Genomic DNA, 26,025 nt, shown 5'->3' with positions numbered 1-26,025 from the left:
TTTCCCAACTACAAATCTGTATGAAGCTGAAATTTTCTTCATCTAATTTAACCAAAACAACATATTACAACAGATTAAATACCGAAACAGATATTAGAATCCAAGTATTTTCTATTATGATAGACAACAAAGAGATTTGGCAAAATGTAAAACAATGCCATTCTTCTATTTTTTTGTCTTGAAAGATATAGATTTTTCATAAATGTGTTTTTTATATTAACATGTAGTATGCTCATTATTTTAAATTAATTCTTTAAATGTTCAATTTTAACTTTTAATACAGTAAATATAGATTGATAAAACCCAAATAAACAAAAGCTCCTTAGTATTCTCAGTAATTTTTTTGAATATTAAGAGGTCTGAGACCAAAATTTTGAAAACCTATTCGTCTAGGCATGAGGCAGATTAAACAACATAGTTGTAATTTCTTTAGGTTTTACACGAATTTTATTAGATTTATTCTTAGGCACTTGAAATTTTTTGTTACTGTAAGTAACTTTTAAAAAAGTGATTTTTTTCTGTGTTACTGTTATATAAAAAGGCAACTAATTTTTGTATAGTGATCTTATATCCAGCCACTTTGCTGAACTTTCTCAAATTTTTTTTACATCAGTCTTCTCATTAGGCCAGTGGTCAGCAAATTATGATCCCTAGGCTAAAACTGGTTGGCCACTAGTTTTGTAAATCAAATTTTATTGGAACAGAGCTACATCCATTCATTTTGTACTACAATGGCAAAGTTGAGTGACAGAGACTATATTGCCCACAGAGCCAAAAATATTTACTATATACTTTTTTCAAAACTCTGAACCCCATTCATAGAACCAACTCTGGCTCTGTTGATCCCCTATATGGCATTTTTATTTTCAATTTAATTAATTTCTGTTCTATTTATTCCTCCTCTCTTCCTTTCTCCTTCCTTTGTCTTTTTCTACCTTCTCAAAGTTAGCTTACTAATTTTCACTTTTTTCTCTTTTGGTAAAACATTTGAGGCTACAAATTTTCCTCTAAGTACAATCTTCACTGCATCCCACAAGTTTTGATATGTACTATTTTAATTTTCATTCAATTCTAAGTATTTAAAAATTTCCATTATGATATCTTTGATCAATGAGTTATTTAGAAATGTTTTCAAATTTCCAAATATAAGGGGAAATTTGGGGGGTTTAATCTTTTAGTTATTGACTTCTAGTGTAATTGTACTATGATCATAGAATGTGGCCATTATTAGTTATTCTTGGAAATATGGTGAGACTTGTTTTGTGGCTTAGTATAAGGTCAGTTTTTATAACTCTTGTGAATAATACATATATTTTAAATGCTTAGTGCAAGGTTCCTTATGTCCATGAATCAAGCTATTTAATTTTGATGTCTACGTTGTCTGTATTTTTACTATTTGTTATCTCCTTGTCCAAGCAACAACTTGGGAAAAATATGTGAAGTTTCTCTATAGTTTTATCAATTTTTGTTTTGTATATTTTGAGGCTGTTTTAGAAATGTTATACTTTTTCAACAAATTAAAATTTTATCCATATGTTCACTCTCTCTATCCTAAATGTTTTTGGTCTTAAAGTGTATTTTGCTTGATATCAATAAAGCTACCTTAACTACCTTTTGATCAGTATTTGCTGAAATATATTTTTTTATCCCTTGTCTTTGTTTTTCCATGTTAGGGGTGTCTTTTCTAACACTGTATAGCTAAATTACTATTATTTTTTAAAAATTTTAATTTTACTATATCTGTCTTTTAGCAAGAAAGATTAGGCCCTTTACATAGATTGTGATTGCTAATATAGTTGCACTTGTTCTGATGATCTAACTTTTGCTATTTATCTTGCTTTTCCTATGCTTTATTTTTGTTTTTATTCTTGCTTGACTTTTTAAAAGGGGCTTGGAAGTTACATACTGTTTCTCTTCTTTTAGTAGTTTCACTTGAACTCTAAAATTAGTATTGTAATCTCCTTCAGAACAATAAAAGGACCTTATATTGCAAAACTCTGATATTTCCTTCCTTGCACACATGGAGTTTTACCCAGTATTTTAATTTATCTTTTCCTCTATGTTAGACATTATTGTTTTAAACCATCAATATTTGTTTAGATTTACCTACAAGTTTACCAATTTCTTTATCATTTCTTTCTGTATTTTAGACTTTTCTTTTGCTATCCTTGTCCTTCTTTCTGAAATATATCCTTTGAAGTTTCTTCAGTGTAAGACTACTAGTAGTAAACTTTTAGGTTTTTTCTCTTATGAAAACAGTATTTCATTCTCATTTTTGAAAGTTACTTTTCCCGAATGCATTTTATTATTCTCAGACCCTTAAAAATATCATTTCACTCTTCCTGGCTTCAATTGTCACCATAGAGAAGTCTGCTGTCAGTCTAATTATTATAACATAGAGGGTATGATCTGTGTTTTCTCCATGGTTTCTTTTAAGAGAATGTTGTCTTCAGTGATGTGCAATCTTACTCCATTGTAAAAGGTTATGTATGCCTTTGCATTTGTCTGCTTAGTACATACTTCATCCTAAGTCTGTAGACCCACATTTTTCATCTTATTTGGAAAATTCTCAGCCATATTTTATTGTCTCACCCCCATCCTGTATATTCTTTCCCTTTGTAACCCTGAATCAGCATATGCCAGGCCTTCTTGTTCTACATTCTATATTATTAAGTTCTCTTCCTTACACTTCCATCTCCTTATCATTTGTACTCTATTGTATGAAACTACTTCAGTTTGATTTTCCAGTTTATGAATTTATCAATTATAAATGAGCATATCCACTAATTTTTTTGATTTAATTTTTGTCAATTATTTTTTTTCATTTCTTTTTCAGAAGTGTCTGATGATTTTGATAGCCCACTGTTGCTGGTATTTTTGTATTCTATTTTAAAAGATGTTTTTTAAATATAGAGGTAGACTTTTTTTTTTTAATCTGATAATTCACACACCTAAAGTCCTTGGTGGGGAAGGGGTAATCAGTGTATTATTTGTTGCTTATGCTGACTTCTACTCATGGGTTTATTTCTTTATTTGATGATCTTTGAGAATATGTAAAATCTTAAAATGTGAAAAAAATGGAACTCAAGTTCTGCTTTTGATATGTCAATTTTGAAATGATTATCAAGTATCCCAATGGATACATCAAGTACACCACTGGATATATGAGCCTGATATTCAGGGGAGATCAGAGCTGGAGATATAAACTGAGGAGTCAGTACCATGAACTACTGGGAGCACATGAGGCAGCAAGCGAAAGTACAGACATAGAAAACATGAAGTTAAGGATTGTGCCTCAGGGCATACCAATTCAGACACTTAACAGAAAAGAAGGCAGCAGTGGTGACTGAAAACAAGAACAACAATCCAAAAAATGGTGCTGTCATGTTGGCCTAGAAAACAGTGGGTTTTAGGAAAAGTGAGTGGTTGACTGTGTTGGATGCTGCTGAGAAGCTGAGGAAGATAAGGCAACAAGGATGTTGGTGGCTTTGATATGAACATTTTTGGAGGAGCAGTAGGGTTAAATGAGGGAGCAGAGATAACTAATGCCTACAGATAAAAAGTTCAAGACATTTTGGGTGAATGGGAACAGTAAAGTAGGGTAGAGGCTAGAGAAGGGTGTGGCAAAGAAGGTTTTTTCATTGGGTGATATTAAATATTTTACATCCCAATGAAAAGATTGAGTACAAAGGGGAAAACTAATTATATGGGAAAGAAGGGAATATTTTCAGGAGCAACATTCTTGAAAAGGCCAAATGCCCGAAAGTCTTTTAAGCTGTGATGTGGAATATGTGTGTGGCATGAGTCATATACAAAACCGACAAGACAGAAAGGCTAGGACACCTATATTATATAAGGACTTGGGGACTGTTTAATCCTAATTACAGTCAAGTTCTCATAAGGGGTACTACATCCTAACTTCAAATTTACCCATGTCACAGCAACTAGTGTTAGAAACTATACAACATGTCTGATAATCATAATCCAAAAGTTGTTCGGGGTATTTATGAAAGTGGGAGATTAACTCAATCACAATACTGAAGGAGCCTTGAGAGATTTCCTAGTTTAGTCTCCTATCCACTCTAAGCAAGTGAATCCTAAAGGTCTTGGAATGGACACCTCACTGTAATATCCCTGGCGAACACTTCTAGAACTTTGTCACCATGTAATGTATCCAACAGAAATAAAAGTAAATTTCCTCTTGTTTTGTGCTTAGTGGGCATAGAGTATAGCTGAACTGTTATTTTTTTTCACCAAAAAAAACCCCTTAAGTATCTGAAGACAGAAATTAACTTCACTTTTTCTTCTCCAAGCTAAACAATCTTTTCCTCTTAATTCTCCTTCATAGATCTTATTTTGTATTATTTGGCTAGTCTCCCCAACATTTTTCCCTCTCTCCAACTGCTTTTTTAAAAGTGCTGTGACCAGAAATCAACAAGCTACTCAAATAAAGTCTGAGTAATCCTGAGAACAGTGGGGGGATTTCAACACGTCTCCCTTGGACAGATGAAAGGCTGAATTGACTCTGCCAAGCTTGAACACATTCCAGTTCCTGCTGATCTGGGGAGACTCTTCCACTTCCATTTTTCTTCTTTTCCCTAGCAATTTGAATAAAACAAAAATACAACCAGACATATATAGGAGAGAGTTTTTAGCACTGTTCACCTGTTCTTAAAAATAAGCTTGATACCTACATAAGTCAAAAACTGCACACACCAATTCTTTCTAAAGTGTAATAATTATTGAACTTGCCAAAAAAAAAAAAAAAGCTTTGTCTCTTAACTGTATATATTCCAGAGAGTGCTTCTTAAAATCCAAAAGGAAGTATTCAGATGAAGTAATTAATTAAGTGAAGTGTTGGGCAGGAAAGCTTTCTACTCTTTTGAGGCTAATGGATGGTTGAGAAACTCCTATGGGTGTGTGTGAGAGAGAGTCTGCCTGCTAATTACTACCCAAGAAAATATAAGCATCCAACAATCATTCTAATTTTTGCTAAGCAGCATGAAATATCACATTACATTACATTATGTTATGTCAAGCAACAGGATGTTCCTAGGGTAACATGATAAAACAATACAGCTGGGAAAAACAAATTGAAAGGCCAACTGATGTGCATATGATTTTGAAAAGAAAGAAAAAGGCCCACCTTGATAATTAGACTTAGAGCTAGCTGACTAAAGTGTTTTGATATCCACAGGTGATTTTAGGAAAGTAGCTATGTCTCAGCCATAAGATTTGGCTCTCTTATTTATAGTTATTTCACTGTGAAAAAGGATTGTAGCCTCTTTGAACTTTAATTTTTTCCTCTGTAAAATGGGAATAATGCAACCCATCTTCCCTCTCTTATATGACTGTTGTGAAATTCTCATGCCTGGCACCATTAGGTGTTTTATGAATGTCTAGTTGGATACCTATATCTATATAAATTGGATTTAATATTTTGTATTTCACTGATTCTATGATGCATATTTTCCCACCTAATAATGTTTCAGAAATTAGGATATATCTTAAAATTGATAGTCTATTAAAATTTAATTGGTATTTACTTCTTTCTTAGTGGTATATAAAATCAATGGCCTTAAATCACTTAAATACACTTAAATCAATGGCCTCTTAGAGATATGGCAAATAAGAGTCTGAAAATGGTAAAAGTGATACCTAAATGTCAGTTATTCATTTACTCATAAAACAAGATTTTGCTAAAAGTCTCCTCTGTGCAAGGCATTCAGGGGGAAATGAAAATGAGTAAGACCTGATCTTTAATCACAAGTAGGGATGTGATGCATGAGAGGGGTAAATCAATGCCAGACAGTATGGGAAATGTACCATTTAAGATACATTCCAAGCTCGGTACCCTGTGAGTGCAAAGGAGGAAATAACTTTCAATAAGGGTAATCAGGAAAGCAGCATGGAGGAGGTGGCAGCTACATCTGGCTTTGACAGATGAGTAGTATCTCAAAAGGCACATTTGGGAACAGACACAAGGACACTCTGTGTATACTCAGAGAAGGGCAAGGGGTCTAGACAAGAAGGGGCTTAGGCACAGTGCTGGGGTGCTTCCTAAGGATATTAGAGTCTAAGCTCCATTTGATGAATGGACAAGGCTTTGGAGCAAGGAGCAAACTGATAGAAGTGGGGCATTAGGAACACCAGTTGGTTGGTGATGCTTAGGGAGAAGGGAGAGGAAGAGGCTGGAAGCAGGGGCATCTTAAATTAGTCCAGGTGTATGTTTGCAAAGTCCAGATAATGCATGGGTAGCAGAGGCAGAAAGGGGACAATGAAAGGATTGGTCATAATTAAACACTTAAGACCCTTAGAAAGAATCTAAAAGAGCATCCATTTCACACTGGACAGAAGAACACACAGAATCAATGTTTGGCTGCATGACCCTTGAGGACAGGAACTGCATGTTTTGTTCATCATTGTATGGCAGGGCCTATGGCAGTACCTGGCACACAACAGTTACACCATAACTATCAGATGTACCCCTTCCTTCAAAATTCAATTTATGAGTTTAATTCAATTCCACAAAACCACGTACTGAGTATCCACCATATATGCTCAATGTTGAACACTGGAGACAGAGGTGAATGGGGGTGGTGACTGGGGAGGAATGAGCTGGGTTGGTGGACTGTTTTCCCAAAATGGCTGAAATAATTTGTTCCTTTAATACAGGCTCCTGGGTAGCCCCCTCTGCCTCCCACCCTGACTCTGGGCTTGGCTAGGGGATTTACTTTTACCAAAGGGACAATAGAAAATATGATGCAAGCAGAATTGAAAAATGCTTATGTACTGAAGCTTGGCCTCTCTTGCTACTTGTTGGAATCCTGACACCACCAGATAAAGAATTTCAGACTAGCCTCCTGGATAATGAGAGACCACATAAAACAGAAATGAGTATTCCAGGTGAGGCCTCCCTAGACAAACCAGCCTGCCAACCACTGGACATGTAAGTGAGGCCATCTTAGAGCAGTGTTGGCAAACCTTTACACAAAGGACCAGAAAGTAAATATTTTAGGTTTGCAGATCATATGGTCTTTTGTTACAACTACTCAATGTGTGGTGCAGAAGCAGCCACAGACAATATGGGGGGTGGGTGTGTTCTAATAAAACCTATTTACAAAAGTAGTAGCAGACCTGTGGGCTATAGTTTTTGCCTACTTCTATCTTAGATTATTCAGCCCCAGTCAAGCCAGTCTGGACCAGAAGTACCACCAAGTCAATTCACAGAATTGTAAGAAATCATAAATGTTTATTGTTTTAAGTCACCATGTTTGGGGGGCACTTTGCTATACAGCAAATGCTAACTGAAAAAGCTGGTATAAAACATTGTTTAAGGCGCTTAAAATCCACCTGTGGAAATAGAACCCATTTGCAGGACACTCTTCAATAACAATATAAGGCAGGATGTTGAGTAAATGTCAAAGTGCGTGTTGCAGGGTAATTAGTATTATAAAGGCTTATGAAAGAGGCAAATTAATTTTGGACAGCAAATAGACTTGGGTAGATCTTAATGAATGGGTAGAATGTGACCAGCTTCCCAAACAGTTGTTTCTCTGTCACTGACTGTCTTTGTGCTGTTTGCTTTTGTGTCTGTATACTTCAACAGACTGAGGTCCCCTTGAGGGCACAATGTGCCTTATTTTCTATTTTCTTTTTTTAATGTTTGTTTATTTATTTATTTTGAGAGAGACAGAGATGGGGGAGAGGGAGGGAGGGAGAGAGAGAGAGAGAGAGAGAGAGAACAGTCAGGGGAAGGGCAGAGAGAGGGAGAGAGAGAATGCCAAGCAGGCTCCACACTGTCAGTACAGAGCCCGAAATGGGGCTCAAAGTCACAACCTGTGACATCATGACCTGAGGCAAAACCAACACTCAGACACTTAACTGAATTAGCCATCCAGGAGCCCCCTTATTTTCTATGCTCCCAGAGCCTAGTGCAGTGCTTGGTTCACAGCCAGGCTCAATGTACACTTACTGAACAAACAAATAAACTCAGAACTGGGGAGGAGGAAGGGCCTTTATGTCGAAAACCAAACCTCACATCTCAAGGGAGAGGCAGGAGTCTATGTGCTCTGTTCCAGAGAGAAAATCAGTGGTGCAAAGAGAGGATTTAGACTGAGGGGAAGCAGAAGGTACAGATGGACACATGATTCTGGAATCGGGGCAGGGAGGACAGGCAAAGTAAAGGACCCTGAAAGCCAGGCATGGAGGTTTAAACCAAAGGTTACTGGAGCAAGGTGACCAAGTTGATATTTATGAAGATTAATTTGGTGGCAGAGAATTCGGTGGAGTCTAGGCAAGGAGAACCAGGAGTGAGAAAACACACTAGTCCAGAAGTCAGTGGGGACAGTAAGCCTGTGTGATTCCATGATGAATATTCACCAAATGGAGCATATGCCTCAGTATAGACAGTGACAGAAAAAGGGGACATCTCAGGCATTTGTTCACACCACATTTACTGTGTATGCGGTATTAAGGTACATATCATGAGCACATGGAGAAACTCAGTAGATCTAGGCTGTCCTGGAACCAAGCTACGTGTAACACAGGACCTCTCCCTACTTGAGGGGAAGAATAAGACAACCCCTGTTATGAGTCAGGCTGCTGTTGGAGTGGGCAGTGTCCAGGCTTTGCAGTAACGCAGACTAGGGGTTCAAAGCCTGGCTCCATCCTTACTTACTAGCTATGTGACTTTGGACAAATCATGAACATTGTTGGCTGGAGTAGAATTATAAAATTAGAAATTTTGTAGAATTATACAGTTAGAAATAAAAAGTAGAATTATAAAAAGGGCAGATGACTGCATGGTACCATGCCTCGAACAGAGTAGGCACTCACATGAACCCTAAGTCCGATAAAAGCAACATGAAGTAGGGAGCACATGAGTGGTAGAGACCAAGCGTTATAATAGTGTAGAGAAAGGAAAATCACTCTGGGCTGGAACAGTCACTCTGAATTTGAGAGTGCGAATAGCATTTTGTTTGGTAGTAAAAAATGACTATGATTTTGACAAGTAGGGGAAGGGTATGTTCTTTCCAGGAAAAGAGAGCGACATGTGGAAAGAACACAGATGAAAGGTAAAGCCCATCTGTGGAATGCAATGGAATTTAGCTTGGCTTGAGAGGTGTGAAGTGAGGCTGTAAATGTTAGTCAGGTAGTGGAGTGGCCTGAATGCCCGGGTGAGGATTTGGACATCATTCCCGTACATAATGAGGTGCTGCTGAAGGATTGCAACTAGACAAATGATGTGATCAAAGTGACATGTGAGACAGATTAAACCAAGGACAGCATGCGGAGTGGCATGGGGGTGAGAGACAAATCCAAGGACAGACATGAGGTAATGCATGCCCATTGTAGGGGGTGGCAAGAGCAATGGGGGGGGGGCATGTATAAAAGGCTATAGAGAAAGAACTGATCATGCCTGGGGGAACAGTGTGGGTGGGCAGGGAGAAGGCAGAGCTGAAGTTCATTATGAACCGTGAACACGGACTGATAGGATGATCTGCTTATTCATTCAGCCAAACCTTCACCGAGTTTTGTTTGCCACGTGCCATACACTGTTTCAAAGAGGGGGAATACACACATGCATGAGACATGGTCCCTTGTCTCCCATCTGGGGTCAGGGTTGGGGGGCAACAGACACACACAAATCATTTCCATAGAGTGTGATAAATGATTGGACATGAGGTGCGGACACAGTGGTGGCACACTGGGGGTTCATCAGAGAAGAACGCAAATATTTATGCATCAGTGAAGTTTCCACATTCCAGTAAAGAATGGACCTATTAAGCCCAGAGTAAGTACAAGGTGAGTGGCTAGATCACTGCACTTTCAGCCTTGAAAGACCATCTGCAGGGAGGTTAGGTTAGTGGCGACCTCATACAGGAGGTGGCCTGCCAGGTGTCAGATGGATGAGATGGAGAGGGTCCAAGAGAGTGGCAAAGGCATGAGAGTGTGAAACCACAAGGTACATAGAGAAACCTCAAATCATTTGCTGTTGCCAAAGGGCAAGGTGTGCAAGTGTCCATCTATAGCCTCTGGTCTCCAGTCAAAATCCTCTGAGCCACTGGTCTCTCTTGAACACATTACACAGATTCCTACCTCTGTCTTCACTTGTTAGGTTTCTTACCTAAGTGCCCTTTCCTCGTCTCAGCTCTGGCTTGACTGGTTCATTCAGTAAACATGCATGGAACCCATGTAATATGCTAGACCCCTGGAACATAGAAATGAAGATGGAGTGGCGTGGCAGGAGATGAAACTAGAGAAACCAAAAGGCGTTACAGGCTATGTTAAAGAATTTCTAGGGGCTCCTGGGTGGCTCAGTCGGTTGAGTGTCCCACTTCGTCTCAGGTTATGATCTCACAGCTACTGAGTTTGAGCCCCACATCGGGCTCTGTGCTGACAGCTCAGAGCCTGGAGCCTGCTTCAGATTCTTTGTCTCCCTCTCTCTCTGTCCCTAACCCACTTGCATTCTGTCTCTGTCTCTCTCAAAAATAAATAAACATTAAAAAATTTTTATAAATAAAAATAAAAATAAAAAAAAGAGTTTCTAATATACTGGTTCCCATCTGTGATTTAGAAGAATATCTCTGGCTTCATGTGGAATAGATGAAAGGGAGTGGGAAAGGCTGGAGACAAGATGGTTGGGTTGGCTGGTGCTGGACTGAAGCAGGGGACCACGAAGGACATGGTTCACAGAAGTTCAAGGCAGTATGGGCAGTTGAGGAAACTCCTTGGATGCAGAGCATGTAGGGGAAGTCTGATGGGTGGATATGGAGGGATTGTTCTTGACAGAGGGAAAAGGAGGGTGAAATTACGAGCTCCAGTCTGGACAGACTGAACATAAGATCCTTTCAGAATGTGTGGCAAGGCAGTTTCGTATCCAGCACCACTCCAGAGGGAAGTGGAGCCTGGAATAAGACATAGTCAAGTTCTCAGCATTTACATGGTAGCTAAAACTGTAGGCAGCTATGGAACACCAAACTTCAACAGGGAAGAGAGACTAAGAGGAACTGCAAAGGAGGCTGGACTAGGACGGATGCTGGAAAGAACAATTTCAAACCAGGAGTGTCTGTCTTTACACGGCAGGTGGCTTTGACTTGGAAGTCTGATGTGCATGTCTATTCTCTATGCAACTTTGAGCATAGATTGCATCCTGGAGCTTATCGTGGGTCTCCACCTCCCAAGAAGTTTGACAATTTAGGATAAAGGTTTATCAAACAAAAGGAAAGGACGGTGACAAAAGCTGATTGTTCTTTGATACTTCTTGTCTCAAGGTGATAACAACAACACTTAAATAATAGAAAATAAATTCTTTGCGTATTTTTATCATTGCTTTTCGACATTCTATACTAATGATTGGCTTCGTGTGTTGTCTTCCTCATTAGATTATGAAGATCCTGTGGCAAAGACTGTCCCTTACTCACCATTCTAGTCCTCAGAGTCTACCATAAGGCTTGACACACTCGATCATTCAATCAGCAAATAATTATTAAGCACCTATGACATGCCAAGCATAGTTTGAGGCCCCAAGGACACAGGAGAGAATTTAACAAATAATTCTTCACTCGTGGAGCTTATAAATTCTAGTATAAATTCTAGTAAAGAATGTGGGAATCCAGCAAATCTAGCAATAAATATAATGTTAGTGGCTAAATCACTGTATCATATAGGTTGCTAGGTAAAAAGAGTTTATATGATCTAATTGAACCTGCTAAAAGAGAAACCCAACTGCACACACAAACAGGAGCTCCAGAAGTCACTTTTCCTATTGCAGGGAGAGCTTTTTGAACTCTCTGTATTTGGTTTGCACTCCAAACGTAAACAAAACTTTCCTTATTCTATGTTCTAGAATGTAAGACTATGTTCCCGAGGTCATCATTTGTTTGTTTTCTTCTGCGGAGTTAAAAAAAAAAAATTCTGAAAAGGTCCAAAATAGCCATTTATATACAGAATCAAGGTAATGAGCTTAAAAATGGGAATATTGACTTTGAGATTGAAATTAAGCACGACACAATACAGAACACACTTGCTCAAGCAAACATTCACTAAGATCTACTATTTATAAACACACCAGGCACCACTGAATATAGCAGTGATGAACTGAAAGTCCCTGTCTTCAAGGATCCTGCAATATAACAAGAGGGATAAGACAAATATAAGATACATGGTAAGACAAATCTAGGATCCTCAAATGTGTCTTGCTTTTTCTTTTCTCCTTATCCTGCTTAACAGGTTAGTTATCTCCACCAGATATGCGCTTCCTCCCAGCTCTACCTATGAAATAAATTGGCACCTGCTACCTGTGTCATAGCTATTTATGTATGTCTTATATCTTCTGCTGGACTGTGAACTCTGCTGGTAGGGATTGAGCTTTACACAACCCTGCATGGGCAGTGAAGACAGGAACAAAGTCTTATACAAAGTTAGAGGAATGGGAGTTTAAAGCTCAAATATCTTTGCATTGGTTTATGAAAAAAATACATATATTTGTTGACAAGACAAAGGTCCAGAGGACTTTCAGGAAAAAAAGGAGGAAATTATTTCTCTTTTAGGATGTTGCAAGTTTCTTTTAAATGGAATCTGGCAGGGGCTCTTGGGTGGCTCAGTCGGTTAAGCATCCGACTTCAGTTCAGGTCATGATCTCGCGGTCCATGAGTTCAAGCCCCGTGTCAGGCTCTGTGCTGACCGCTCAGAGCCTGGAGCCTGTTTCAGATTCTGTGTCTCCCTCTCTCTCTGACCCTCCCCCGTTCATGCTCTGTCTCTGTCTCAAAAATAAATAAACGTTAAAAAAAATTAAAAAAAAAAAAATGGAATCTGGCAGTTGACTAAATCACAGACAGCAAATGACCTCAAGTGTTGGGCTAAGATTTTAGAAATACATAAATATACTGTGAAATATAACTGACATTATTATATTTCATAATGAAATTCCTTACATATCTAGCACCTTCATTTTCAAAGTGCTTTTGTATACATCTCTTCTCACTTGATTGTAAGGACAACCCGGGGTGCACACAAGGCAGGTATTTCTCCTCCTGCCCCTCCCACGAACACCCGGAAGTCAATGGAAAGGAGTACATGAATCGGCTGCCACTGGTTGACTTGAGAACAAGAGCAATCCTCTTCCCACCAGGTCAAGGCACCCCCCCCCCCCAAACACTATGATCAGCAAGAGATGGGGGGGGGAAATAGATTGTCTTTTTTTTTTTTTTTTTTTTTACTTTCCTTGGAAAGGAAATAATTCAGTTTTCTGATTTAAAAATTAGAAATGACTAGAGGGGTAAAGTCACACTTTTGTGCTAAATAACAAGCAATGTAGCTTAAAGGGAGAAAAATCAGAAGAAAGGTGTGTTCTAAGGGATGTGCCTAGAGAATGTGTAGCTTACATTTTGACTTCTACATAGATGAGGATAATTAGCATCACTTCCCTGTAAAGTTTATTCAGATTTCCATATGTAGTGATGTTTCCCTGGATGCTCATTGTAATCATTAAATTGCACTTACAGCATGTACCAATTTACACCCCTGGCACTACATATAATACAATTTCCTTTCTTCTTTGGCTATTTTCCTTCCTTCCTTCTTTCTCTTCCTCCATTTTGCAGCTTTTACTGTCATTCGTGCATTATTGCACTAGATCCTGTGAGGACTTCGGGGAATACAGAAATGCAGATGAAATGAGCCACTAGTCTAGTGGCTCATATAGCAGAGGATAGAGAAGGAAGGCTGAGGGCAGGGATTCTAGCACTCACCTACTGTCTTCCCAGGACCTTGTGCTGGGTTTCAGACAAGCACCTATTTCCTGAGCATTTAGTGGATGGCAGGACAGATGGATGGATGGATGGATAGATGGATGAAGGAATTGTCTGAATGTGGACAGCAGTGTTCTAATTTCTGACTCCGTAGAATGGTGGAAGGTTCCCCTCCCCTGCCCATTGCTTTTTCTGTTTCAGCAACCCCTTTCAATGGGAAAGGCTGGGAACAAGAGAATCAAATTGGCATTCTGGAGCTCTTTATTTAGCAATTTGCTCTGTCTGAGTTAATATATGGGTTAGGTTCCCTGTGAACGACACTCTCCTAACTCTGGCAACGTCATAAAGACACTCAGCTGCTGTATGTCTGGCAAATTAATGACTACAAGCCCAAGGGATGGAGGGATGGGAAAATGTTAACATTAAAAAAAATAACCTTAAGCAAATTCAGAAGAAAATGAAACAGGCCTCGCCCACCCACCCACCCCCAGCTATATAAAACCTCTTAAACAAAAAATTACAGAAAATAATACTTTAAACTTTGTGCTTATTAAAACAATCCCATCCAGAATGCAGAAAAAAAAAAAGAAAGGGAAATTAGATGGGAAAAAGAATAAAAGAGTCTTGGGAAGATATGGAAGTAGAAAAGGAAGGAAGAACAAGAAAAATTAGAGAAGGTGGCTCCATGCTGAGATGACAGGGCAACAGGAGAGATTATGAGCACTGGGTTGAGTCTCAGAGGCAGGTCAAAGAGAACCTTCTGAGGACCTGAGCAGCAGAGGTGGGTGAGGTGGGATGTCCTTTTCCGAGTCTCCCAGCTCCAGAGGGTAAAATGAGGCTGACCATCAGGAACGTCTCCTCTGTGGCAGGTGCTGTGCTTTTACACTTAGACATCCTGCTCACAGCAACCCTGCAAGGAAGGCAGTTATGCCCATTGTGCTGGGGACAACACTGAGTTCACAGGTTGTCAGTCATGGAGCTGAGGCTCTGGACAAGTACCCACCTGTGGACAGCACGTTGCTGTCCGTGGAGGACTCCTTTATCTAACTTAAGCCTTAAGACAACATTGTGAAATGAACATTCTTTGTTTTGTATGGCAAGAAATGGAGACTTTGAGGCTTTGAGGGAGTCACTCACACTCACAGCTAGCAAGAGGCCAGGATGCATGTGAGCTGGGACACAATCTAGTGCCCCTTCTATTTTACCATATGGACTTCCTAAGGAAGTAGCCAGTTCCCTGAACAACACTCCATCGCCAATTTCAGCCTGTAACTTGTGAGTCTGTGTAGGCTGAGCACCAGACCAACAAGGTACCACATGGAGGTTGGGCTGATGTCCCACGGTCATCCTGTGACTCTGCATGGAATGGGGACTCTGAGCCTTAAAAATAACCATATGGTTATATAATGTAATAAGTCAACTACTGAGTATTTACCCAAAGAAATCAAAAGCACTCATTCAAAAAGACATGTGCACCCCTATGTTTATTGCAGCATTATGTACAATCGCCAAGACACAATCGCAGCCTAAGTGTCCACTGAGAGACAAACAGGTAAGGAAGATGCGGTATATATATTTAATGGAGTATTACACAGCAATAAAAGGGATGTGACCTTGCCATTTGCGACAACACAGATGGACTTAGAGGGTATTAGGCTAAGTGAAATAAATCAGACTGAGAAAGGCAAATTCCATATGACTTCACTCAAGTGTGGCATCTAAAGACCAAAACAGGGGCACCTAGGTGGTTCAGTCGGTCAAGCATCCGACTTCGGCTCAGGTCATGATCTCGTGGTTTGTGATTTCGAGCCCCACACTGGACTCACTGCTGTCAGCACGGGGCCCACTTCAGGTCCTCTGTCCCTTTCTCTCTCTGCCCTTCCCCTGCTTGAACTCTCTTCCTCTCTCAAAAATAAACATTAAAGCAAACAAACAAAAAGCAGAATCAGATCTATAAATACAGAGAACAAACTGATGACTGCCAGAGGGAAGGAGGGTGGGAGATACAGCATTCCAATTATGGAATGAATAAGTCACAGGAATAAAAGACACAGCACAGGGAATATAGTCAATGATATTTTAATAGTGTTATATGGTGGCAGATGGTAGCTACACTTGTGGTGAGCATAGAATAATGTATAGAGAAGTTGAATCACTGTGTGATACACCTGAAACTAACATAATATCGTGTGCCAAATATACTCCAATAAAAAAGAAAAAAACAAACAACCCCCCACAATGGAACGGTTATTTGGTTTATGCTCCCAGACAGTACAGCAATCTTGTTTATAGTAGCCCCAAAATATGGCCCTAAAAGATAATGATTCTCATTCTAATAACGAGGGGGTTCACTGCTACCCAATGGGGCTACTGGTTCCACTGCCAGCTAGTTCTAGCCACAAGAAAATTACTGTTCTGAATCCAAGTCTCTTTCTCTATAACTTCTACCTTTTGGTTCTGCTTTTTCTAGAGTGACAAAGTCTTTAAACACAGCTGTTATGTCTCCCCTTCTTTTTCTCTTCTCTAGTCTAACCTTCCTCGGTTCCTTCACAAACTGGTTATAAGACACTCTCTCTGATGCCCTTTCCATTCCCGATCCCTGTTCATGAAGTATACTCAAGTTTGTCTGTTTCCCTTGCCACAGATACTATTAAAATGGTTTAAAACACAGTTAATGTGCTCTAAGGATTATGGAGTCCAATGAAATCATTACTACTCTTTCACTGCGCATGTGACTTTTACTGTCACAATTAGGAGAATGTTAGCTTTTTCAGCAACCGCTTTGTTGGGAAGAAAGATACATAAACAATCTCTTGCAGTAAGGCATGATGAGTGCTGTGAAGGAGGTGGGGACTGTCCTGTGGAATCGCAGAGAAGGAGCAGCTAATGCAGCCTGAAGGAAGCAAAGAAAGCTCTTGGAGAGGATGCTGGAACGACTCAAAGTAAGAGTTAACCAGGTGGAGACAGTGGAAGAGCTTTCCAGGTAGATGGAAAAGATTTTGCAAAGATGAGCTGGCATGAGAGAACACGGCAGCACTGCTCCCCTCCCCCGCCTCGCCGTTCCTCTTTTTTTCAATTTTTCTCTGGCTTCGCTTCCCTCTCAGATGTTCTTTTCTGTCAAGGCCTAGGATAAACTATGTTCTCTTGTTTTAAGAAGTATCCTTTGTATGGAGTTCAAAATTCTTCTTATAACACCTGTGTACCACGAGTATAAAGTGAGCGTTAAACAGCCTAAGCACTGGCAATGGTATGGTCATAAGTATTTTGAGCCTGCTCTTCTTTTCAGAGGCGGTACTTCTTTTTATTTAAAAAAATTTTTTTAATTTTTATTCATTTTTGAGAGAGAGAGAGAGAGAGAGAGAGACAGAGACAGAGACAGAGCGGGAACAGGGGAGGGGCAGAGAGACAGAGGGAGACACAGAATCCAAAGCAGGCTCCAGGCTCCGAGCTGTCAGCACAGAGCGTGACGCAGGGCTTGAACCCACGAACCTCGAGATCACGACCTGAGCCGAAGTTGGACGCTAGCCAACTGAGCCACCCAGGCGCCCCTCAGAGACGGTACTTCTACATCAGTGGACTGTTTGATTGGGGTAGAAAAGCAAATGGCGCCTCAAGTATTCAAAGGCAGCCAAGGTTCCTTCAGAGCTGTGAGGTGGACTATGGGGCTCGGGGAGACCTGCACAGGGGTCAGAGCTCTCTGCCCCTTTATCAGCTGACCTGTCTTTCTCTTCAGTGCCCCTAGCCAGCCATGTTTGAAATAAGGCATTTAAGGATCTCTAAAGTCTTGTTTCTCAGGTTATTATTCACAAACTCTTACCAAGGCTGTTTTCTCAGGCTGGAACGCAGACAGGCTAGGAACCTCACCTTGGCAGGGGAATTCAAGAAACTCAAGACGTGGTAACTCTCCCACCTGCTATTTCCTTCTGCTTGTTCCTTCTCTGCCTTCAGCCTCTCAGTCCTCCAGCCCCTCCTCTGGAAAGTGTACAGTAACTCAAGGCTTCCCTTAAACCTCTGACAGGTGAACAAAGAGAAACACCTCTCACAAATCCATAGAAGAGAGAACAGAACCTTTCATAAAGAACCCTAAACATCCCATCAGAAAGTCCCAAACAGCCCTGAAAAGTGAGAATAAAACTATCAAAAGCTGACAGAGGGTAACAAGCATTATTTCCAACCCACATTTGTCCTTCTAAAAAAAGCCAACCAACTACTGAAAAAACCCCTGAAATGTATGAAATCTAACATCGTTAACATATTTCCTGTCCTCACATAGCTTATAAAAAATGTTTCTGAGCTTTTCCCTGGCTCATTTACAATGACGAGAAGGAGCAAAAAGGAAATGCAACAGATGGGGCTACCATCTTCTCTTGCAGTGATTTATCTTTACTTGAGGTAGCTTGGGCAAGGTTTCAAACATTTTTTAGATGTACCAATAGCTTATGCCTGGTCCAGAACAATGAAGATGAGGTTCTCTTGAAAAAAAAACACACAAAACAAAACTGCAGGTTATAAGCCATGTTTACTACTATCTATTTTTGTTACTTCTAAAAGAGATCACCTCAGCTTCCTCCCAACCCTTCCTGTACTGACTCCATGAGGATCTAATCTGGTGCTGATTTAGAGCTGACAGGTGGTACATGCATAATTAAAGATGACCCAACACAGAATGCTCTCATTCCTGGCATATTATCAGACACTTAAGCAAAGCAATTATCAGTAGGCAATCTTTTCTGTCAACAGAGATAGAGATGAAACATTTCTTCAATTAAGAGGATTCTGCAAGGATGCTGTACATACATCCATCTGCAAATACTTGAAAGTCTTTACAGTTTAATAGTAAGCCAGCTCAATGGAGCACCTTTGACCAGTTAATTCGTGCTACTCCCTTCCCCGTTATCCTGGAAGGTCACATTTTAAACATCAGCATCAAAGTAGGAATCGTTCTGAGGTACTGTCAGAGATCCCGATCCAAGCTGTCATGGAGATCTCTGCGTCTTTCTGCCATAGTCCTATTGGGGTTTTGCAAATATACCAAACCTTCCTTTAAGGCTCAAAGCAAAAAAGGATAGGGTTCAAATAAAAGTAAATTCAATTAAAATTGCAATTTAAAGCAGTCTTCTTTCCTCCTCATGCTCCACCAGTGTCAAAGGATTTGAGAATTGTTATCAAGCCTTAGAACTTCATCAGGAATCTAAGTCATTTAAAGGATTTTTTTTTCATTTTGAAGAAATAAATATTATTCAAAGGAAGAGGTGTCTTGACAAAATGATGGATTTCCTATTTCAGGTGAAGGGGGGAAGAGGCACTGCATTTCCTAATAGAGTACTGTATTTTTTTTAAATAAATTATAGTGCATGCACTTTATATAAATGAATGCATTTTAGCTTTCCTTAGAACAGAAATTGCTTTAATGTTATAGTGAGACAAGTGATTTTCTTTTCTTTTTTTAAAGGGTAGTTTATACGTTAATGGGTTTTTTTGAAGCCCATGTAAAAACTGCCTTCCACGAGACAGAGAAACTCACAACGTTTGTGGTGCATATTTTGCCACATTTCACAAGGGGTCTTATTGTTTAAATTCTTATATCCTGATGTCATATGTGAACAAACGACCTTATTGTTCATTTGAACACGTCTTTATAGGATCTCTGGTGGTAGAACTGGTGTTGTTGTTTGCCTTTTTTTTTTCCTCATCAAGTCAGAACAAAAGTCTCTTTTTCTGCAGCACTGGGAACTCGGGGAACACGGCTGTATGTGGCAGTGGTTGTCATTTGGAAACACCATAATGATAATGGAAGCGAAGCGCTAATGTAAATGGGGTGACTTCTGACAAGTAAATCAAGGTCTACAGGGCAGTTTCTTCTACATAGCAGACTTGAAGGTAATGTAAACTAGAAGCACTTAAAAAGACAACTAAGAATCACCCAACGAACTATTAAAGAGGCAGGTCTGCTGGGTAACCAGACCCAATTCCTTCCAAGGTGTGTTTCACTCAAAAGACACTCCATTCAGAATGTTAGGGGAAAAAAATAACCAGTAGTCTTTGGGGAAAATGTAATCAGGCAGAGAAGAGGTGATGACAGTGGCATTGTTAATGGGAGATTCACCAGGACTCAAAGCACAAGTTCATTATATTTCTCAGAACTAAGAATAGCTTCTGAATGAGTACTCACAATTCTCCACAGACCTATATCTCCTAAGGAGCTCCCCCTTCTCCCTTTCCAATTTTGATGTAGGAAAAAGAAGAGAATATAGTCAGACACGGGTAGGTAGGCAGGAACAAAGGAACCTCTATAGGATGGAGAAGCATCTAAACTAGTTCCATTTTAGATGCTGTTACACTTCTTCCATCAGGATTCAGTTCAGAAAAACTCAAAGATGTAGTTTGGGAGCACGCTGCACCAAGAGGCCAGGACAAAGAAATATGTTGCATGTGTACTACTGTGGCAAACAACAAAACACTTGTGAGTTCCCAATCGATGTCATGGATAAAAAGAAAATATGCGATATAAGGCATATACTACCATCAAAATAAACTTAAGAAAAAAGGAACAAATTCTAGTGAGTTTATTTAGGGATAGACTCTCATTTCCCATACAGCAGAGTCCTAGACTTTGTACAGCTTTAGTAAATAAAGCAAAGTCTATAAGCACAGTCTGTATGCTGAGGATAGCACATGGCACTAAGACATTTTATATCATGCTTTTTACACTGAGTTTTTATTTTAGAATCATCAACTAACATTTTTATGTAAGATGGTACCTTACATAAAACAGAACCATCTTATTGTTAACTTAGGTTTTTCCTATCCACCCTCAAAACTAGTTTCCCAAGTACCTTGGTTCTAAGTTTTATGCTCGGATGAATAAAATAAGACTGTAACTATGGCTACCAAATAAAGACTAAATCACACAGATGATAGATATGGATAGAGTGTATTTTGGAAAGAATAAAAATCAAGTCTAAGGTATTATTATTGTCACCGTTACCTATTTGTGTCCTATTTCTGAAGGATTGCTTAAAACCTGTCATTTGGAAGTCTTACAGAGACATTCTGCAGAAAACGATGTGTTCTTCCTGCTAACACGTGATCAGAGATGTTTATCAGGTTTATTTCACTAAGGACAAAGTATAGCATATTTAAGAAAGCCAGAATGGATGTTGTTCCAAATCTCTATCCATTGAGGAGAAGATACTTACTTTCTGGTTAAGAAGTGACCATGTTAATTCCAGAGTACCTTGCAATTGGGTTTTTCAAGAACTGGCACTGGAGGTCAAACCAGACAAAGGTGACAAGCATGTCTTCAATGACTCCGAAGGCAGCAGTACAATCAATGCTCTTATTTTCTCCTCCTAATACTTCCCTAGAGATAGCCTGGCAGATGGACCAAAAAAGGGGTGGCCTCACTTCACTGCAGGGGGATGAAAGAAAATAGAAGTGAAAAAATAGTTTTTCTCCACAAACTGCACTCTAGGAATCGACTGTTCTTAACTCTGAGCTCTTTCACAAAACGAAATGCTATGCGCCAGTACACTTTGTCTCCCTTAGGGAGGGAAGGTGATGAGAGGAAACAGTGTTAGGAGAGGATTAAAGAAACATATGTTCTTATTAAAGCAGGGTTTGAAAAGAAATAATGTTACAGAGAGAATGATGATTACCTGGTAACAATGTATGCTGAATCCTCACTAAAAGAAAAGAAAGGCAAGCTTATATTGAATATCTAATGCACCCAGGTACAAATAACAAGAAAGAGAGTCTCATACTAACCAATTTATACAAATTAACTTACAGTTATTCCCTTGTGATTGACCACATAACCTACACCCCAGGTAAATACGATGTGCTTTTACATGAACACATTTGTAACTTCTGTAAACTAATTAACAAAGATGAATACAAAATATCCAGGTAGAATGGAGACCAGTGATTTCCATCCCTGCAGCCAGTTGTACTGTAATATCTTCCACTGGATGCTGACAGCCTTCTCTTCCCCTCTCTCATTCCAACACAATGCCATCAGGTCTGTCTAAGTAATGTAATTTACTGGAGTGGAATTCCCCTGGTAGCCTGTGCGGCACTTGGTGACAGTGTCATTTATACTCCACAGTGTCGTGGCCTGACACTGATACATCAGCCTTCATCCTTCATTCACAGCAGAGTGTGCAATTTCACCTTCTGCTGTGCCCTTCTGTAGTATGCACGTACAAATTTACTCCATTCAGCCCTAATTACAAACCTTGGTTAAAATGCTCTCATTAGATTTATATTTCTCACTCCAAATGTCAATCTTATTGAAAATTCCAATTTTCCTGAGGATTCATCCATTAGCAATAAACTCTAAAGCATTCCATGACTGAGTGCATTAAACTGGCAATGCGGACATGCACTTAAAATACATCATTAGAGTAAATCTCCATTGCAAATGCTTTACATTATTCAACCAAAGGAATAATGAGCTCAGCCCAGCCAGTACCCTCGAATTGCACATGAAGGATAGGTTAAAACTGGCTGTTATCCAGGAAGAAGCACACGGTATATCAATGGGACGGATTTCAGAGTCTCCGTCACTTCTTATGAAGGTGTGGGAGGAAATCACAGTCAAAGCCTAACTTATCACCTTCTCTTGTCTATGGTCTTCACAGAAACGTCAGTCTCTGGCAAAGTACAATATGGCAGGAAAAGATAATGGGGAGTGTACGTATGTGTTCATGGAGGGGACTAAAGCTATGCCTGCAATGCCAAGAACTTTGTTAAGTTACCCTGAATGATTTGCTCTGCCTAAAAAGTATTCTTCCATTCCATCCAACAGAAAAACTTTAAAAAGCAGCATTGTCCGGATACACTGTAAGAAGCTGGGTACCATTCTAATAAAAGACAGATCTTACTGGTGGAGTTGACCTGAGAAACATCTCCACCCCAGTCTGTTGAGTACTAACATTAAAAACCCAGAAGCCACAACGATAATGTTGATGTGGAAATTACAAGCCAGAAGTTGTATCTGTGAATAGAATGACAGGACAGACCATAAAAAAAAAATGTGGAGGAAAAAAAAAGAAGAAGAAGAAGAACAACAACAACAACAAGAACAACCAACTAGCAAAATACATCAATTAAAACCTAGCTGGCACTGTTTATATCAGGACCATGTTTTAATTCCTTAGCTTATTGATCTCATTTATCACTTCTTGTCAGGTCCCAGGTGAGGCAAAGTCAAGGTACAGTCAAATTTCTTTTTTAATTTGGTAAATGAAAAAACTGCATCCCACGAAGGTCACGGAGGACGCTGAAGGAAGAGTCTGATGCCAACTCTTAGCATCTAATACTAAAGGTTAACCAAAGAAATTAAGTGATGCCTACACAATTATGATTCTATGATGAAATATACAGTATATTTACTTAAAAAAAATAACTAAGATCTACATCCAGCGTGGGGCTTGAACTCATGACCCTGAGATCAAGAGTTGCATGCTCTACTGACTGAGTCAGTCATGTGTCCCAATGTATTTATTTTTTTAATGGAAAAATTTCGTGGGCAGAAAGACTCTGAGAAGGGCAGGCATACACTCCATTAAACAGTAAATAACTTATTAAAAATAATAAAGTGAAAGAAGTGACAGTAATTGTTTTCTGCCTGTCAGTATCTGGTCATCTCTAGGACTGACCGGTAATCAGAATTATAACAGACACAATATTTTCTGTAGAGAATTACACCACCATGGAAGCTAACTGCTCCTGAAGTTTTGCCCAGTCCCACCTGAAATATTTAAAACTGCACTTGATTGGGGCGCCTGTTTGGCTCAGTCAGTTGAGTGTCTGACTTCAGGTCATGATCTTGCCATTTGTGAGTTCGAGCCCCGCATCAGGCTCTGTCCTGACAGCTCAGAGCCTGGATCCTGCTTTGGATTCTGTGTCTCCCCCTCTCACTTCCCCTCCCATGCTCATGCTTTGTCTCTCAACAATAAATAAACATTAAAAAAATTTAAAAAATTAAATAAAATAAATAAAACTGCACTTGATTAAAACAGCGCTCTCTCTTTCATAATGTACATCAGCAGGTACTACAATTTAACATGCACAGATGTTAGAGCTGAAATATCCATGCTTAAACAAAAAACATAGGGAGAAGGTAAAAATAACTGAATATGCTCAACACAGTACCAACCTTAAAAGGAAAGAGAGGCTTACATTGTGCTGATTTAACGGCAAAATAAAGAAACGATCCCCCAGATGGCATCGGTAACCTGTGAAGAACCAAACTACTCTGTAAATGACCTGTAGCTTTCTGTTTGAGAAACACTGGACAAGAGGCTGATCGTGTGTCCATTTAATTCCAAAATCTGTACCCCAGGCATCCAGGGGAACCCCCAAATGCCCCGAAATTCTCCAGCACGTTCATATTTTACAATGGCACAAAGAAGAGTAACAACTCCATCCTTTTAATGAGTGCTGGTTTTGTACTTCATATATGGTATTTCATTTAATCTGCACAACCACCCTATGAGGTAGGTACTATCCCTGTTCCTTTTTTCAAATAAAGACATCCAGGCTTAGGAAAGGTTAAATAAACAGATCAAGGTCAGCAAGTAGCTAAGTTAAGATTTGGTCCTGTGTCCTCTTTCTCCCAAAGCTCTTGCCTTGCTTTAACCACCATGCCTCAACCCTATCTGCCTCAGTTGGAGATGCCAGTGAGGAATGTGATCTGGAGTCTTCAATTTCCAGACGCTTCTGGAATGACTGCCCTCTTGACTCATCTCGTTTCGCAAATTACATCAAACTGAAAGGCTCAAAACACTTGCAGACATTCTCATTCTCTGGAAATGCCACAGCCACTCAGCCAGTGGAATGGGGACAGCACCATCGCCGGGATCACCAAGGTACAAATTTCCCTGTGAACGCTGACGCCACCTCTCTTTGGTGTTTCTTCTAGCCACAAACTGGCACGTTATCACTGACTGTGGTTGCAGTAGACTCAGCAGTCAGATAAAGGGGAGTTTCTACTTGGTTAACTGCTCCTCCAACATCTGTGTCCAAGGAGGGTCCTCCAGAGCAGGCATGCACTCATCCTTGTCCTCCCTCCCCACCGACCCCATCAGTCCACAAACAAGAGGCTTTGCTAATCTCTTGGCCACACCACTAAGAAATCCTCCCCTTCCCGTGCTGCGAGTCTTCAAGAAACAACTTTCTAACAATGAGTCAAAAAGATGATGTTTTAAAAGAGCATTTCAAACAAGGCAATTACTTTTTAAAAAAAGATTCAAGAATTCTACCACTTCTTTCAGCCTTCCATCGACACAATTTGTTTATGTATGAGTCGAGTCTTTCTTCCTTCAGAAGGGGAAAATGCTGATAAACTAGCACATGTAGACAAACAGCGCAAAAACCTGGCTGCCTCTTGCTGCTTAAACAGAGTCACATTTATTTCCCAACGCACCACTTACCAGACAGATGCAAAGATGTGGGCAAGCCAGTCATCAGAATTAACAGAGTGATTGTGCTTGCACTACATATTCTGATTTGTATGAATCTTATTTTTAGCCATGCACAAAGGGCAATAAATGGAAAATCTTATTCTAACCGCTACTTTTTCTGGGCCACCCACACTGCTCCACCTACCGCACAAGTTCACAAATGTAAAAAACCCAACGCAGGGTTTGTCCTAACAAGGGATGCAAAGAGGCTAAAACGTGTGACATTTTTTCCAGTTAGTGTTGGTACTTTCACTCTTTTTCTGTATCAGGACTTTCAGGGAAAACAACATTGACTTATCTATGGGCATTTTCCGAGACTCCACGTTGGTATGCCATTCAGCACACAGGCAGGTGTGATCCGCAAGGCACAGGCACCAACCTGCTGCGAGCCGCATGTCAACCAACCTTCAGCAAAGAAATGCACCCACAAACATTTCTGTATGTTCAGGAAGGTGATACCTACAACATTTTGTTCTGAGACAATGCCAACGTCTTAAAAGTTCCTCAAATGAACGAAAGTGGTATCAGAAACATAAATGTTGCTAAAGCACAGCAGGCTGTCAGAAAGGATCTTACCCAAGTGAGGTCAATATTGCTGCTCCTCAGTCTGCCTTTAGTTTGCAGTTGGACAATGTTCACCGAGGCGGTTACCTCCTTGCCATCTCCCTTCCCTGTTGTGCATTCCCCTCCCTGCCTGCCCTGTCCATAGTCCCCACCGCATCTCAGGCAGCTCACCAAGCATTAACTCACACGGCTGCCACACCCGCCAAGCAGCTGATACTGAGAGACAGACACTTTGAGAG

The 26,025-nt window shown here is 39.9% G+C and overlaps 1 protein-coding gene across 8 annotated transcripts in view; it reads right to left on the bottom strand.

Annotated features, from left to right (window-relative positions):
- Positions 1-26,025, bottom strand: part of BACH2 (BTB domain and CNC homolog 2) — a 354,258-nt gene that overhangs the window by 116,680 nt on the left and 211,553 nt on the right. The gene's annotated exons all lie outside the window — the stretch shown is intronic.

Source organism: Acinonyx jubatus, chromosome B2 (genome assembly GCF_027475565.1).
Source record: "Acinonyx jubatus isolate Ajub_Pintada_27869175 chromosome B2, VMU_Ajub_asm_v1.0, whole genome shotgun sequence".
Classification (NCBI taxonomy): domain Eukaryota; kingdom Metazoa; phylum Chordata; class Mammalia; order Carnivora; family Felidae; genus Acinonyx; species Acinonyx jubatus.
This window is presented reverse-complemented; position numbering and strand designations above follow the sequence as displayed.